This window comes from Corvus brachyrhynchos, unplaced genomic scaffold (assembly GCF_000691975.1).
Source record: "Corvus brachyrhynchos isolate BGI_N302 unplaced genomic scaffold, ASM69197v1 scaffold46, whole genome shotgun sequence".
Taxonomy (NCBI): domain Eukaryota; kingdom Metazoa; phylum Chordata; class Aves; order Passeriformes; family Corvidae; genus Corvus; species Corvus brachyrhynchos.
The window spans coordinates 1594593-1608888 of NW_008238838.1; the positions used below are offsets into that span (position 1 = coordinate 1594593).

Here is a 14296-nt window from a genome sequence, read left to right on the forward strand (position 1 = left end):
GGAATCCAGCAGTGGAGCAGCCGCAGGGGAGTGACTCCAGCTAACCCTTCAGAAAAAAATGTACCCAAGCCCCAAACTTTCCTGGATCTCGCTCCGCAGTTAGAGTTGCTAAATCTTCCACTTGGATGACTGGGAAGGCCCTGGGGGGCTGGTGGGGGGATGGCCCCTTTTGGCAGCAGTGGCTTCTAAATTGGCTTTGCTGTCTCCTGATCCTGTGCGCTCGCTCTGCTGCTGAGCCGGGGTGGGTGCCTTGCAGAGAGGGAGGGGTTCTGGCCAGCCCCCTCCATCTCCTGCCTCTGGAAATGCCCAGTTGAACCAGTCCAGCTCACAGAAACAGCACAGGTAAGGGATAAAATCATTCCCTGAAGCCTGGAGTGAGCAAGACTAGCTTAGCTGGGATATTGCCATCAGCTTGGCAGCAGAGGGGAGCTGGGGAAGGAGGAGACCATCCCCAGCTCCATGTGGCTGAGCTGAGAGGTGAGACCACACCCTCGGCCTCACCTGTCTCTCTGATCATGCCTTTGATTTATACCCTGGGTTCTGCTGTTTAGCTTTCCCCACAGACTCCAACCATTGAATCTGATAATGAACCAAGTGGTTGAGTCTTATTTGTTTAATTCAAAGACAAGTTTAATGTTTCCTACCTTGCAGTGTGCAGAGACTTTGCCTTGCAGCCCGTGGTTTTCCTTGCAGTGAACCTATAAAATGCCAAGACAAGGACTAAAAGGCTTGAGGCCGTCATTGAAACAGTCTTGGCAAAAAGGCTGGGCACCACAGTTTTACATTTTTGGAGGGGTTTGAGAGTGTTTTGTCTCTGCAAACGTGTTTGAGGGTTGCATTGCGTGTGAAGTATTCCCTGTCAGCTTGCCTTCTGTGTGCTGGTGAGCCCCTGGTATCGTGGGCTGCCAGCTCCAGCCAGAGGGGAGGTTCTCAGCCCACCTTAATCTTAGGTGAAGAGCAGACAGATCCTGAATGTCTCTGTAATTGCTCCCTGGCATCTGCTGAAGCACCGAAGTACAGACATGCTGGAGATGTCCAACCTCCTGGAATTGCTGTTGTATTTTCTGTAGGCACCTTGTGCCCAAGTGCAGCCTGCTCTAGCTGGAGATGCTCCTGCCAGGGGATGGCATTAGGGGGTTTTGTTTCCAAAGAAACCTTTTATCTGGGTAAAAGGCCTCACTCTAAAGAATCTCGCAAGAAATTAATCTTTTTCCATGCAAGTTTGGAAGGTAACGACCCAGGTGACTGTTCTTCTCCTGGGGAGCAACAACAGTGGAAGGGGACAGTTCATGTGGCCCCTTCTGAAACAAACAGTGATTGTTTGGAGCTGAAATTCCCTGCTTGCTTCCAGATCAATCCACTTGAAGTTATTGTAGTCAGGTGGTATGTTTTCAGTTTTTAATTTCTTCTTTTTTTTTTTTCTTCTTCTTGCTTGTTGTTAGTTGAGAGCTGATAGATCAGCCCAAATAAGGCCATGAGAAAGGCTGGCCATTTCCAGGAGGATCCACAGACAGTCAGTGCATGACTTGTTGCCTTTATCTCTGAGATCAGGAGATTCCTTTGCAGTGATGGATTAATCCACCCTTGAGTGAATAATATAACTGAGAACAAGTAGGAGCCAGCGCTCCAAGCAGATGATTTGTTCAGTACGTGTGTGCCTCCCCTCCCCTCCCCCTCTGAAAAGTGTCTTTCTTCACCGTTTCATTCAGCCTGTTGAAACCTCACAGCAACCTGTGTCTGCGCCAGCCCCCGGCCCAGCGGAGGGCGAGGATGGGGCTGTGCCAAAGGCCTCTGCTCCCAGGTGCAGGAGAAGATAAACCACAGCCCCACTGAGTGTAGGATGGAGAGAAGGTGCCTGTGGGCTGCTGGGGCTGTGATGTCACCTGTCTGCTCTGGCCATGACATCACCTGTCTGTGCATTCTCCTCACCGCAGGTGAGAGTGTCGATGCTGGCACCTGCCCGGGATGAGCTTGCCCAGCTCCGGTCCCTCAGCAGCAGTGACTGTACCCCAACACGAGGCAGCGGGCTCTGTGTCCAGGAGAAGTTGTGCAAAGGAGCTGGAATATTGGGGCTGGCGGAGTGAACTCACTGGGCACGAGGGGATGGCAGCGGGTGGCTTTGAACAGAAATTTGGTATTTGGGAAGATGGCTCTTCTGTTGTGCCAGGGCACATCTGCGGCTGGTAACTCATCAGCAGAGCCACGGCTTCTGGAGCTACTCAGGGGTATCCTGGAGCTGGACACTGAAGGCCTCCAGTGACACATGGGCAGTCCTTGTTAGCACACCTCCTGCAGCATACAAGGCTGGCAGGGAGTTGTGCAGCTACAGCAATGGAATTCACGTAGTGAGATCTGTTATCATCCCTATGGATATCCTGGAATAACTCTTTGGCAGCTCATAAGCTGGGTCTTGTTGCTTTAACATCTTGGAATCCATCATAGTCTGCTCCTGTTGATAGGCTCAAGGAGGGTGTGAGATGCCTGGGGCATCCTCCTCCTGCTCAGCGACCTCCCCAGGCAGTCAGTGTCTTACTGAGAAAAGCTGCAATAGCTCAAGGTCAGGTTGGTGGAAGTCCCCAGCTTTGGCTTTCCTTGTGCCATGAGTGCCAGTAGCCTTGCCTTGATCCCATGGTCTTGGGGTGTAGGGTTGGAAGCACTGGTGGCAGCTTTCAGCTGCGTTTCAGAGAGTTTCTGTGCTGTGTGGGGTGAAGATAACACACTTAAAATGTCATTCTCCCTTTGGAGAACGGGCTTTGCTGCTGTTGGCTGTACATAATTTCTGGGAGCTGAGGAGTTTTGCTGTGTAATGTTCCAACTCCATGTAGATTAAATATATTGTGGAGTCAAAATAAACAATAGCATGTGGTTTTCCTTTGTTCACCCCCCCTTCCCCACAATGAGAGTTCATAAAAGTTCTTGAATTAGGGCTCTGCGTGCCATACGCTTGAGCGTAGGCTCAGATTTTCATAAAGCTTCCTGAGGGCTGTTACTGCTGGGGAGCGTTTTCACCTTTGGGATAGCCTTGGAAAGCTCTTTGTTTCTCAGAAGCTTGTTCCGAAGGTGTGTTTTAGTGTAGCACTCAGATACTTGTTGCCTTAAATGCTTTGCAGTGACAGTGTATCACAGCTTGATGGAGATTTGAGACTCCTCTAATAAGATGCAAGAGAAGGAGGAAAACCCCGAGGGTTTTTTGGAACAGAAGATGTTTTCTGTTCCTGCCACTAATCTCTGTTGCAGAATGAAATAGGAATGTATACTTTAAATCTCTGTCAGGGTGTAGAAGGAAGCTGGCAACGGATGTAATCAAAAATGTTATTATCAAAACTCTCTAAGTATGTTGAAATTTCAAACTTAATGATATCATTTTAAATTCAGCTATTCAGACTGAGGCATGGTTTTGGGGTGCAGATTGCACTTCCAAATTGTGCATTGGGATGGACCAGCGAGGAGTTTGGAGCAGACTGTAGGTGGGTACTGCAGTGGTGTGGCTGGAGTCTTCAGCCCTGTGATCTCCAGTGACTGGGGTGGCAGCATTAAATTGAGGTGTGGTTTTCTAGATTACGGACTTGGTGGCTGAGCACTTAAAAAAAGGTCCAGTTTCCAAGTTAGCATTTTTCCTAATCACTGTGTTTGTTGTGGCTTGTACGTAACCAGCACACATAGAAAGTGTACATGTTTGGAGTTTGTCTAGAACAGCTCTGGGCACAGAGAACACAAGGAACCAACACCAGGTCTGATGTGCAGCAGCAAAGACTCTACCCAGTGTGAGAGGAGACAGAAAGCTTCCAGCCTTATACTTGGAGTAAGGGAACTGCGAGTAACCTTCACCCTTCTGACCCTTCGTCCTCGAGTGGAGAGGCTGCAGGTTGAGGATGTAGAAGAAGCTCAAGTTCCTTCTCTGAGCCAAAGGTGTGAAGCTGTTTATTTTCACTGGGGCAATGTATATATTGCAGGGGGCAGATGCTCGCCTGCTTAACCCAAGCACTCGCTGCTTATCTGGGCTCTGGCAAGTGTACAAGTGTTGTCCCTTCTAATCCCCCAACATTAAACAGTCCAGGCACCTTTCCCTGGCTGAGCCTGGGACTGCTTTAAAAACACACACACACAGAGGCCAACAAAAAAGAAACGTTTGCTCTCTTTGCCAAGTTTAAATGAAGACTAATGCTGTAGTGCTGCTTAATCTTGTTTTTCTTGCTATCTGATGGATGCTAACGTGGGATGGAGTCAATCCCGGCAGCCGGTTATCTTTGCAGGGCCCCCATGTTGCTGAGCTCGGCATTAAAGTCTCGTGGGGGAGTTGATGTGCTATGAAGAGTCTGGAACTTTCTTGCTATGTGGCGAAGCTGTGGCATCCATCTTCCTTTGGGAAGGTGTCTCCAGGAATTGCCAGTCTGCTGTTGGACGTCCGAACAGAAATCCCATTGGGCAAAGCAGGATGTGTCTGTGCAAGTGAGAACAGGGCACAGTCAGGTGAACCTGGCGGAAATTTCTCCCTGGTCTCAGTGATGAAACTTAACTCCTTTCCTATCAGTTGCTCGTGTTTGAACTGGTTCTGCTGGGAACAGCTGCCATGGCCCTGATTTGCAGGAGGGGGTTTGGGCTCTGACTCACGACCCAGCACTGTGACGGTGCTGCCCTGAGTGTCCCCAGTCCTGGGCAGGGGTCCCTGCTGCTGGCAGGGCTGATCTTGGCTGCAGTGAGTGAAGCAGGAGGGCTGGAGGAGCCAAACCCTCAGGCTAGAGCTTCATGATGACTGCTGCCTCCCTCGCTTGGATCAACGCTCTCCTTCGGCTCTGCTGGCGTGAGGAAGGAGGCGGGAAGCTTCGCCCGGTGCTCTGTTGCGCAACACCACTGAGCAAAGCCAACCCAAAGCCTCCCTCTCTTTCCCCCATGTTCCACTACCCCTCTCCTTGCCTGGGAGCCAGGTTGGTTTGTTGTAGCAAACTTGGCCTGACCAAGACAATTTTTTCATTTACTTTTCTGCCTAGCCGCTGCTTTTATCTGGGCCTGAGGCAAAGGGGCTCGTTTTGCTAAGCAATATTGTCAGTTGTGTCAGGATTCCTTCCCTCGAGGTGAAGAAGTGCAGAAGTGTGTGTTTGCTGGAGAGCTCGGACTTCAATTTTGAAACCAGGTTTGGTCTTTTGAGCATGGGGGAAGGGAGGGGAGGAGTGCAGTAAAACTGAATTACTGTAAGGCTGGAGGATGGATTGTGTGAAGGCTTGTTTTAATCGGGGGAGGAAAGGCCAGGGTCTTTCCTGCTCTCTCCCTCAGCTGTCCCTGGTTAGCTGGTTTGCTTTTTAATAAGCATTGTTCTGCCTGGAGCCTGGGTCCAGCAGCAGGGAGTGTTGGCATTACCTGTGACAGCGTGTGGACAGCTGTAACAGGAGGGGAAGCAGTGCCTTGGAGTGCAGGGCAGCACTTTTGTTTAGAGAACAGAGTCCAAATGGGTCTGTTGCTCCAATTTGTGCACAATTCCAGCCATCCGCAGGCACGGTGAATTCTAAGGTGACTAACAACTGTGCTGTAACACAGGCTTGGCTCTCCTGTTCCAGTGCACCTCCCATATCCTGCAGCCATGAGTTCACAGGCTCCTAATTGCCTATGATGTAAGACAGCAGTAGATGAGGTTGCTATAAATTCTGGCTGCAGGTGTGGATTTAATGGCTGTGCTTCCCTTTAAGGGCTCATGGATAGCATGGATCCCTGCAAGTTACAACAGACCGAGTTGGACTCAGGCTAGCACAGCTAAAAGAACCCATTTGTCTGTGCTTTTCAGAGCTGTTGCTTGCCGGAGGCTACCAAAGGACGAGGTGTCAGTGTTCATCTGGAATTGCCTCAGGAATGAGCTTGCTGTCCTCTAATAGAGCTCAGCCATGGTTCCAATTCTTTCCATCAACATCCTCTCATGGCTGAACTGCCCAGGTGTGAGAGTGCCGCTGGAAGTGGACCTTTAGGCAGCCTGTGTGGACACAAGCACCTTTGTCTGAGAGTCTGACAGGTTTTTCTGATGATGAGAACAAGCCTGTGGTTCTAGTCCTTTTTATTTTTTATTCATGCTGGATTCTGGTTTTAGAAACCATAGACAAATTATAATTATGGGTGATGGTCCTTGGCATGCAAAATGCAAACTTCTTGGAGGGAAAAAACCATCCCCTGAGGCAGTACTCCAGCTTGCTGTGGTGTGTGCACCTGTAGCTCGGATAATTAGGATGGTGAGCTCCCTAGCTCCCTTGAGAAAATGGGCATGGCTCACTTGGAGTTTGGTTTTGTATATTTTTCTTCATTTTCGCACACATTCTTGCAGTCCAGGGCTTATTAAACACACCAGGGTGGTGCTTCATGAGTTGATCTGAGGCCTCATGCTGTTGAAGTGCTAAGTTCCTGTTCTTGGATGTCCATTCCCAGCCCCTCCTTTGGGCTGGTGCTCCAGGACTGCATGGGGAGCTGAAACTGCTCCCTCATCCAGGTGAAAACTGAACCTCATTTTTCCTCTGGCTGAGTTTTCAGCTGGATCTGCCAGCAGATCTGACTCACTTGCTGGCCGCAGGATCCCTGGTGCAGATAGGAGAATGCAAGCCAGGTCCTGAAGGAAGGTGTTGCTGCCCTCCTCGGCAGCAGCCCGTCTTTAAATTGGCTGAAAAACTGGTTGCGAAATCTCACTGTTGCTAAAAACCAGAGCTGAAGAAGTAAAGCAGGCGCCTCCTCCCGAGGCTGAGGCCAGCCCTGAGGAAGGAGCAGGGAGGGGGTGTTGGCCGAAGGACCCTTGGAGACGTGGCTGAAGGCAGCAGAGCTCTCCCGGGTGTCCCTTCAGTGGTACGGCACAGGTGTTGAGCTAAATGTGGGGAAGAAAATGGAAATATGAGGCAAAGTAGTGCCTAAGCAGGAAAGATCAAGGCAGGGGAGGTCTGGGGGGCCTCGAAGAGCAAAGGGTGAGAATTTTGTATGTATTTGGCCTACTGTGATGGAACTGTTAAACTAATGATACCCTTAGCTCCCTTGGGGGCTGAAAGCCCTGATTTAGGCATTTAAGCGTAATTGCAGCCCAGCAGAACTGTGTATCAGGCTAATGCTCTGTTCTCTCGCTTCCCCCGAGGCCAGAGGAGGCAGGAGCCATTCCCACTTCATTAGTGTGGCAGCAGGGGGACTGTCTCAGCTCTTTTGCTGAAGTTAATAATAAAATCAAACTAATTGTTATGCCTGTTTGTGGAGAAGAAAGTGTGGCTTCTGGGATGATTTATTTATTTTTCTCCTGATGCCTGTCTCGCTGTGACCGGTGTTGGAATGGCAGGATGGGAACCCCAGCTCTCCCCCCTCGGAGCACAGATGTGTCTCGGGAGCAGAGTCGTGACTCGGGAGTGTTTTCATCTGTGTGTGCCGAGGCCCAGTACACAAACTGTTAAATTTCCGCCCCTCAGCTCCCAAATCCATTCCTCCTGTCCATGCCAAAGCATGCGTTCTTCTATCAAGACCATATGTACGCCAGGACCAAGGTTCTAAAGTCAAGGTGTTTTTGAAATATTGGAGTGCAAATTAAGTATCTGAGTAATCTTAACTGTCTTCTAAAAAAAAAAAAATTCGCTATCAGCCTCACATATAACTCAAAAGATTAATGGAAGGCTAAACTTTGATCCAAGTCCAACAGCTGATACCAACCATGAGACTTTCCAGGCCTGAAAGCAAAATAGAAAAATCCAATAAAAAAGACCTCCTTCTCCATCTTTGAGGCACACAGCCTCTTGGCCATGGTTTGAGCTAATACTGCTATTTTTTCTTCAGTTGCTTAACCTCTTCTTGTGTCACCTTTGTCCTGTGCCACTGGACCTTACCTAGAGCAGTTTGAGTAAATTAGTGACATTATTTAGGGTGTTTTGTAGCTTTGTAGGAAACACATCTACCTGGTTATTGAGGAAGGCCATCAGGATGTGGGATCCCCTGTCCTCTCTGGGACTCAGTCACTGTTTCGTTTGCTCGGCTTTGTGTGTTTTTCCTGCCATCTGCCACCCGAGCAAACACTTGCTCTGTATTTTGACAAAAATATCAACTTTGGGGTCTTTAAGGTCCCTTCTAATCCAAGCCATTCTATGAAAAGTGACATGCCATTAGAAATTGCTGCACAATTCATAAGGGACTTTAGTCTGCCAAAATTGCTCTTTGGATTCATCACTAATTCATGGGGGGGTTTAAATGGTGTGAAGCAAGAAAAAAGGTCCATGTGAGGCTGCCTATAAAAATATACGTTACCTAAAAAGAAGTAAAAATACCAATTGAATCCTTAGGTGGGAATCTGCATAGGAAGCACTTGGATGTGGGTGCCAGGCATGAGTATGGGCAGAAATGTTGGAGGCATTACTGAAATCCAAGCTGGGGATTGCAAAGTTTGAGCAACTGTAATTTCTCTCCTTTATTCAGGAGATCCTTATCCTTCTGATAAGGATCTGGAGGGTGCACCTTCATTTGTTTAAAATGTAGTAAATAAATATGAACAGAACATCAAAGGATGCTTTTTCTTGTAATTTTTAACTGCCTCTCCACTCAGTGTTTCTGTGGATCCCTTGGCGTCCGTTTCATTGTTTTCTGACCTGTTTGTGTCTCTCACGCTTGGTTTATAGGGTTACTGTCAGCAAACTGATTTTTCTGGATTTTCCCTTTCACGTGTTTTTTTGGGGGATTGAGAAAATCCCAGGCGTATGGGACTGTGCGGCAGAGTTCCGTGTGTTTCCTAAAAGCACATGCAAAATCCCTTTGAAGAACGTAATTTTATTGCTTACACTCACGAAATCCTCTCTTTGGTGATGCCATAATTCCAGCACAAATGCTTAATTACGGCATTTTTTACAAAATCCCCAACCCTTCTGTAGCTGCCTGGCTCCTTATCTCCAGCCCTTGGCTTCCTGTGATTTAGTAACACATAAACTGCAGCTCCAGTGCTCGAGGTGGAGAAGAGTAAAACGGGAGCACTTGAATGTTTTTTGCCCAAGCTGTGATTACAGCCCGGCGTTTCCCGGTGCTCGAGCCCTCTCTTCGGAGTGTAATTAGGAACACATTGATTCTTATTGCAGCTGGCAGCTGCTCGCTATTGCCTTTTTCAGCTTCTGACCCCCATAGTCCCGCTGACCTTTCCTGGGGTTAGTCGTAGGCCCTTTTCATTGTGATGGGCTCGAAGTGGCTCATGTGGAGTTGATTATTTCCTTGCTTGTCTGGCCTTTTTGGTGCCATAACTCCAAGTCACTTCCATTTTTTTCCCCTGCTTTTGGCTGACCACAGTGAAAGGAAATGCTTTTGCTGGCGACAGGATCGGTTTGCACGCTTGACTGACTCGATTGAGACCCTGAAAGGGGGGGAGGGGGAGGGTAATGAACACTGTAGGTGCTGCATTTGCTTTTTAAAGGTTGATGTTAATGATTGAGTGGTCATTAAGCATTCATAAAAATGAGGCTTCGGCCGGCTCCGTTGCCTTTTGGCACTCTGAGCCCTGCGGGTTGGCATTGGGAATGCGTTTGCCGCATCCCGCCTGGCAGTGGTGGCTTTAGGGTGGCTTTAGGGTGGCTTTAGGAGCAGCGCGGTGAGCGTTCACCGCTGGCAACTGCGCGGCACTGCTGAGGTGTCCCGGCCCCGAAACACCGGCAATAAACCGGCGAGGTCAGTCCGAGAAGCCGCGGGCAAGCTGCCGTGGCTCCCGGGCCGGACCCCCCTCCTCCCAGCCCAGAAAGCTAATGAAGTCTATGTGCCAGCTGTTACACTCATTTTGCCAGACCCCAGGAGGACAGCATGAAGACAGTCAGTGATCAAAGGCTTTGGAGATCACTGAGGAGCTGAGCGGCAGGAATGTCTGATTGCTTTCTCTTGGAATGCCACAGGCTTCAATACCTTCTTTTTTTCTTTTTTTCTTTTTTTTTCTTTTTTTTTTTTTTTAAGGTGTCTTACTGTGAGATTTAATGATCTAACTCAGCTTGCTCACACTGAAGCCAGAGTATTTTAGCTAATTCAAGGGGGTTCATTTGCTCTAGATTTAGGTGGTTTGAAAATTTGTGGGTTTTGTTGTACAGATGGCAAGTTAAAATGAAATTTTCTTGGTAATTCTAATAAATGACCTAGGGAAAAAACCAATTTGCTGTGCTTCGGGTGTTAAATCACACATGACATTATGAAGTGAGGTGGGATGAATCAATTTTGAGTTGCTGCTGTTTAGGAAAAATGGGAAATCTGTATATCCAAAGCTGGTATACTCCAGAGGGCTGTCACGATGCAGCTGGTGGGCAGTGCTGCCTCTGAAGCAGCGGTGCTCAGTCACTTTTTCCTTGGGCTTCTTAGCAAAGGCTGTCAGCTCCTGGAGGGGGAGTGGGCAACCTGAATAACTCCCTCTGTTCCTGAGCATGCTGTTTCCTTCCTCCTCCTTTTGCTCTACCCAGCGTTTATGGGACCTGGAGCGTTTGGGTAGTGCAGAAAACCCTCCTCGTTTAGCTGTTCCTCGTGGAACAGCTCGCTGAAGGTTGGGAGAGTGTTGGAGCAGGGAGAGATGGAGCGGGAGTGCAGAAACAGACCGAGGTGTGGGGTGGTGGCTGTTGGGAAGGCAGGTCCTGGTATTGTCCTGCCAGCTGGTCTGAGATGGCAGGAAGATGATTCAGGGAGCTAAACCAAAATGGGGATGAGATAATGCTCTTTTCATAGTGGCTCTGCCCTCAGCTGCAAGGGTGGAGAGGAGAAGTTCACGGTCCAGTAAATAAGTGGGGCAGGATCTCAGCTGTGTTTGGAAGGACACTGGAGCTTGACACCATGGGAATGCATGGAAAACAGCATTTTGTCATCTTTTAGACTGTGAAACCTTATTTGGGGGTAAACATGGGTAGGAGTGAGTTAATTTGGTGAGGGTTAAGTTACAGTGCCAGGACCAGACTTGTGGAGCTGTACATTGAAAACCACCGGTTTCTGGAGAAACAGTGACAAACTGAAGCTTTGGGAAGCGACAAGAGGGTCACTGCCAGGGCTGCAGAAATCCCAGCTGGTCTGGTGCCTGTGTCTTCCCATCTTGGCTCAGTAGGGTGCCTCAGTAAGCCCACAGGCTCCCTGGTCTGGGATGGCCTGTGTCCATCCTGGTCAGGTCTCCAGGCCGCGACAGCCGTGTGACCATGTGCCAGCTGCCCTGCAGCATCCTGTGTGCCAGGCTGGTGTGCCTGTCTGGCACTGGGGACAGCCCTCCTCCTGTGCTGGGAAACCTCTGGTGCTCTTAAGGAAAGTTAAACCATCCCTTCCCCTCTGTTTGGAGTTAGTGTGGATGGTTTATTTTCTTGCCTGCACATGGCATTCCAGAGGTTGCGGGGCTGAAACTGGGAGCTGCTGGACGCCTGTCCCCACAGCTCTGTGCTGAGGGGTTCCTTTCATAAAGGGTCAGTGACAAATGAGGCACACAGCTAGAATTATATCATGTGCAGAAATACTTCATCTTGCTAATTACATCCAGAAGTGCCAGGCACACGTTTGTGGGCGCCCCTGTGTGTGCAGCATGCTTCCGAGGGGCAGGCATCCATTGCAATGGTCGGGATGACCCCTCCCCCTGACACAAGTCCGTTATCTTCCTTGTTTCCCTTGCTCCAGGAGCAATAACCTACTTTAGAGCTGACAAGGAGGTCAAGTGCTGCACGAAGATAACTAGAGGATGACTTTAGGTGAAGAGGTCTGGGTGGAAGTGGGAGAAATGTGGCCTTTGCCATGCTGTGCCTTTCTGCTGGGCTGGAGAAATGGCCGGTGAAAGTGAAAAGTGCATTTTCCTGATCCACAAAAACCATGTCTATCTCTATTCAACCTTGAATATTATTTATATTAATAACTCCTCTTTTAGTTTAAAATGCTCAGACAGTGACACCTCTTACTCCAAAATAACTTTGACTATTTGATCCACAAGTGGTGGAGATTCATCCTCCCAGTCGAGGAACAGTGGGCAGAGTTGTTCTGGGCAGAGCTCATCTTGGAGTCTAGGACACTAAAATGGAGCCACATCTAAACAAGGTGCACCTCTTTCAGATCCCAGCCGGTCCCCAGTGACTGGTACTTGCTGTCAAAATGGGAGCTCAGGGTTATTGAAAAGATGGCAAAGGGGAAGGGTCGTGTTTTTCCATCCCTAGGGCTTTTTTAAGACAATATTAAAGAGGCAAAGTTTCTCCACAGGATTTCTAAAGACCAAAAAACTACAAGCTGTGGTCTCGCCCTCTTCTCTGTATTTAGCAAGGGGCTTCTGGAGTGTCACCATCTGCAGGAGAAAAAGAAAGAAGCATTTTTGGGTTATGTTGTGTTGCTGGGTCTTATCTTCCCCGGTGTTCCGAAATCTACCAGTGAGCAAGATGTCTCTGCCATCCCTTCAGAAGCAGGTGTTGGAGAAACTTCATTCAGATGCCTGAGTGTTGATGGCTGAACAATCCTACTCCAGTTAAATCCAATGTTTTTCCTTTTTTCCCCCCCAGTCAAAGAACTTTGGTCTTTGTGGCTCGCTGTGTGTACTCACTGCTTTGCAGTTGATCTTACCACTCCACAAGCCTGCAAAAGCCAAACTGGTAGGTCAAAAGAGGAGTAGCTGTTGACACTGGCAGCGAGGAACATGTAAGGAGAAAGATAAACAGAGGGAAATCAGAGCCTGGATAAAGTAGATCTCCAAAGATAAAGTTTAGTTAAAGATAATGAGCTGGCCTTGTTTAAAAAGACAGCTGCAAAATAACCCAGTAGCTCCATGTGCTGGGGTTAAAGTTGACCCAGAATATACGTTTCATTGCTTTTGATAAATAAATAGTGGAGGGAAGATTTGGCAAAAAGCAACATTGCCCCCAGCCCTCTTCAGCAAAGTGTTTGATGTTAACAAGTTCTCTGGGTGTTTACTTTGTCCTCTGCGCGCGCTGGTGGAGCAGCGCTCCTGCCCTTGAACCGAGGGAGAATTCAAATAAACCAACCCCTTCGGCACAGCTGGGCTCTTCTGCCATCTGTGGCTTCCCAAAACAGCCCTGGCTCGCCTTGGGAACCAGCCTGGGCCACAGGATTGCTGGGTCTTCCCAACAGCTGAAATAAATTTGCTGGATCAGATAAAACTGCCCAGAAACGGGAGCAGAACTTGACAGCGTTTCTTGCTGCCCTCTCAAGCTGTCAGTGTAACCCAGAGTGCAGTTTGCAGGCAGAAGTGGCAGTGAGCAAACAGCTCCATAAATCCAGAGTGATTCTTTAATTACAACTGGAGGCTTTTCCTGATGCTTAATTTGCATATATATTTTACCATGATGCTACGATGATAAAGTAAGGTTATTTTTAAATAAACCACAGGAATAATTTTGCTGTTGATGTCCGGATCCAGCTTCTTGGAAAGCAAGTGGCTCTGTGAACACTCAATAAACTGAGACTTTCTCCTACCAAGCATGTGTATTGCTGCACTTGCTTCTGTGCTCAAGTAAAACTCCCAGTTATTGTGTGTGTGTTGGATACGTGTTTATATACACAGCTGATAGATGAGATGTTTAAACTATATGTTGAGTGTTATCAGCAGTGGAATGGTATGGCCGGGCTGATAAATGAAGTAACTGTGCTAAATGAGCTCAGATCTTATCCATCATAGCATTACACAAGGCCAATAGGACATTTACATGAACGGCAGCTGTAGATTTATTGTTTTCTTGGAGAAACCAGTGTTTGATTGAGACTCAGAGTGTCAGAAACACCATTCCTGAGACTCACCTCGTGCAAGTCTGGTTGCTGGTTCCATGATTTAGTTTGTATTTTGCTGGTTTAACAATTTATTGTAGAGTCGTTCAGGTTGGAAAAGACCTCTGGGATCATAGTTAGTTTGTGTTTTGCTGGTTTAATGATGTAGTTTTTATTTTTGATGATGAAAGTGAGATCTTACGTAGCTGAATGGTCGTGTGTGATACGGCCAAGGAAAGGACTGCCCTCTCTAGAAGCAGCCATGGAGATAAAAGTGGATCTAATGGGTGCCCCAAAAGGATAGAGGAGAAAGCACCATTTGTTTGGGAATATAAATTGAGAACAAGACTAATACTGGTGTTTTTTTCATTGCTATGGTTTGCCTGTAAAGCCCAGCAGAAGGAGCCAGCAGATGACAGGTCTCAGTGAGCAGGTTTGGAGCAATTGTGAGCGGTAGCGGCATCGCAGCAGTAGATTCATAGAAACTTGTAAAACAAGTGCGGCCTGATGATAGATGGTCAAATGATTATTGTTTGCAAACAATATTATCTCCAATAGATAAGCTGTTTACTTTGGACTCCAGCTCCTCTGGGTGGAACGGAGTCTAATTTATCAAGGCAGA

At 48.1% G+C, this 14296-nt stretch overlaps 1 protein-coding gene across 1 annotated transcript in view; it reads left to right on the top strand.

The window, feature by feature from the left end:
• CDON (cell adhesion associated, oncogene regulated) overlaps positions 1–14296 on the top strand; it is a 55372-nt gene that overhangs the window by 5469 nt on the left and 35607 nt on the right. The gene's annotated exons all lie outside the window — the stretch shown is intronic.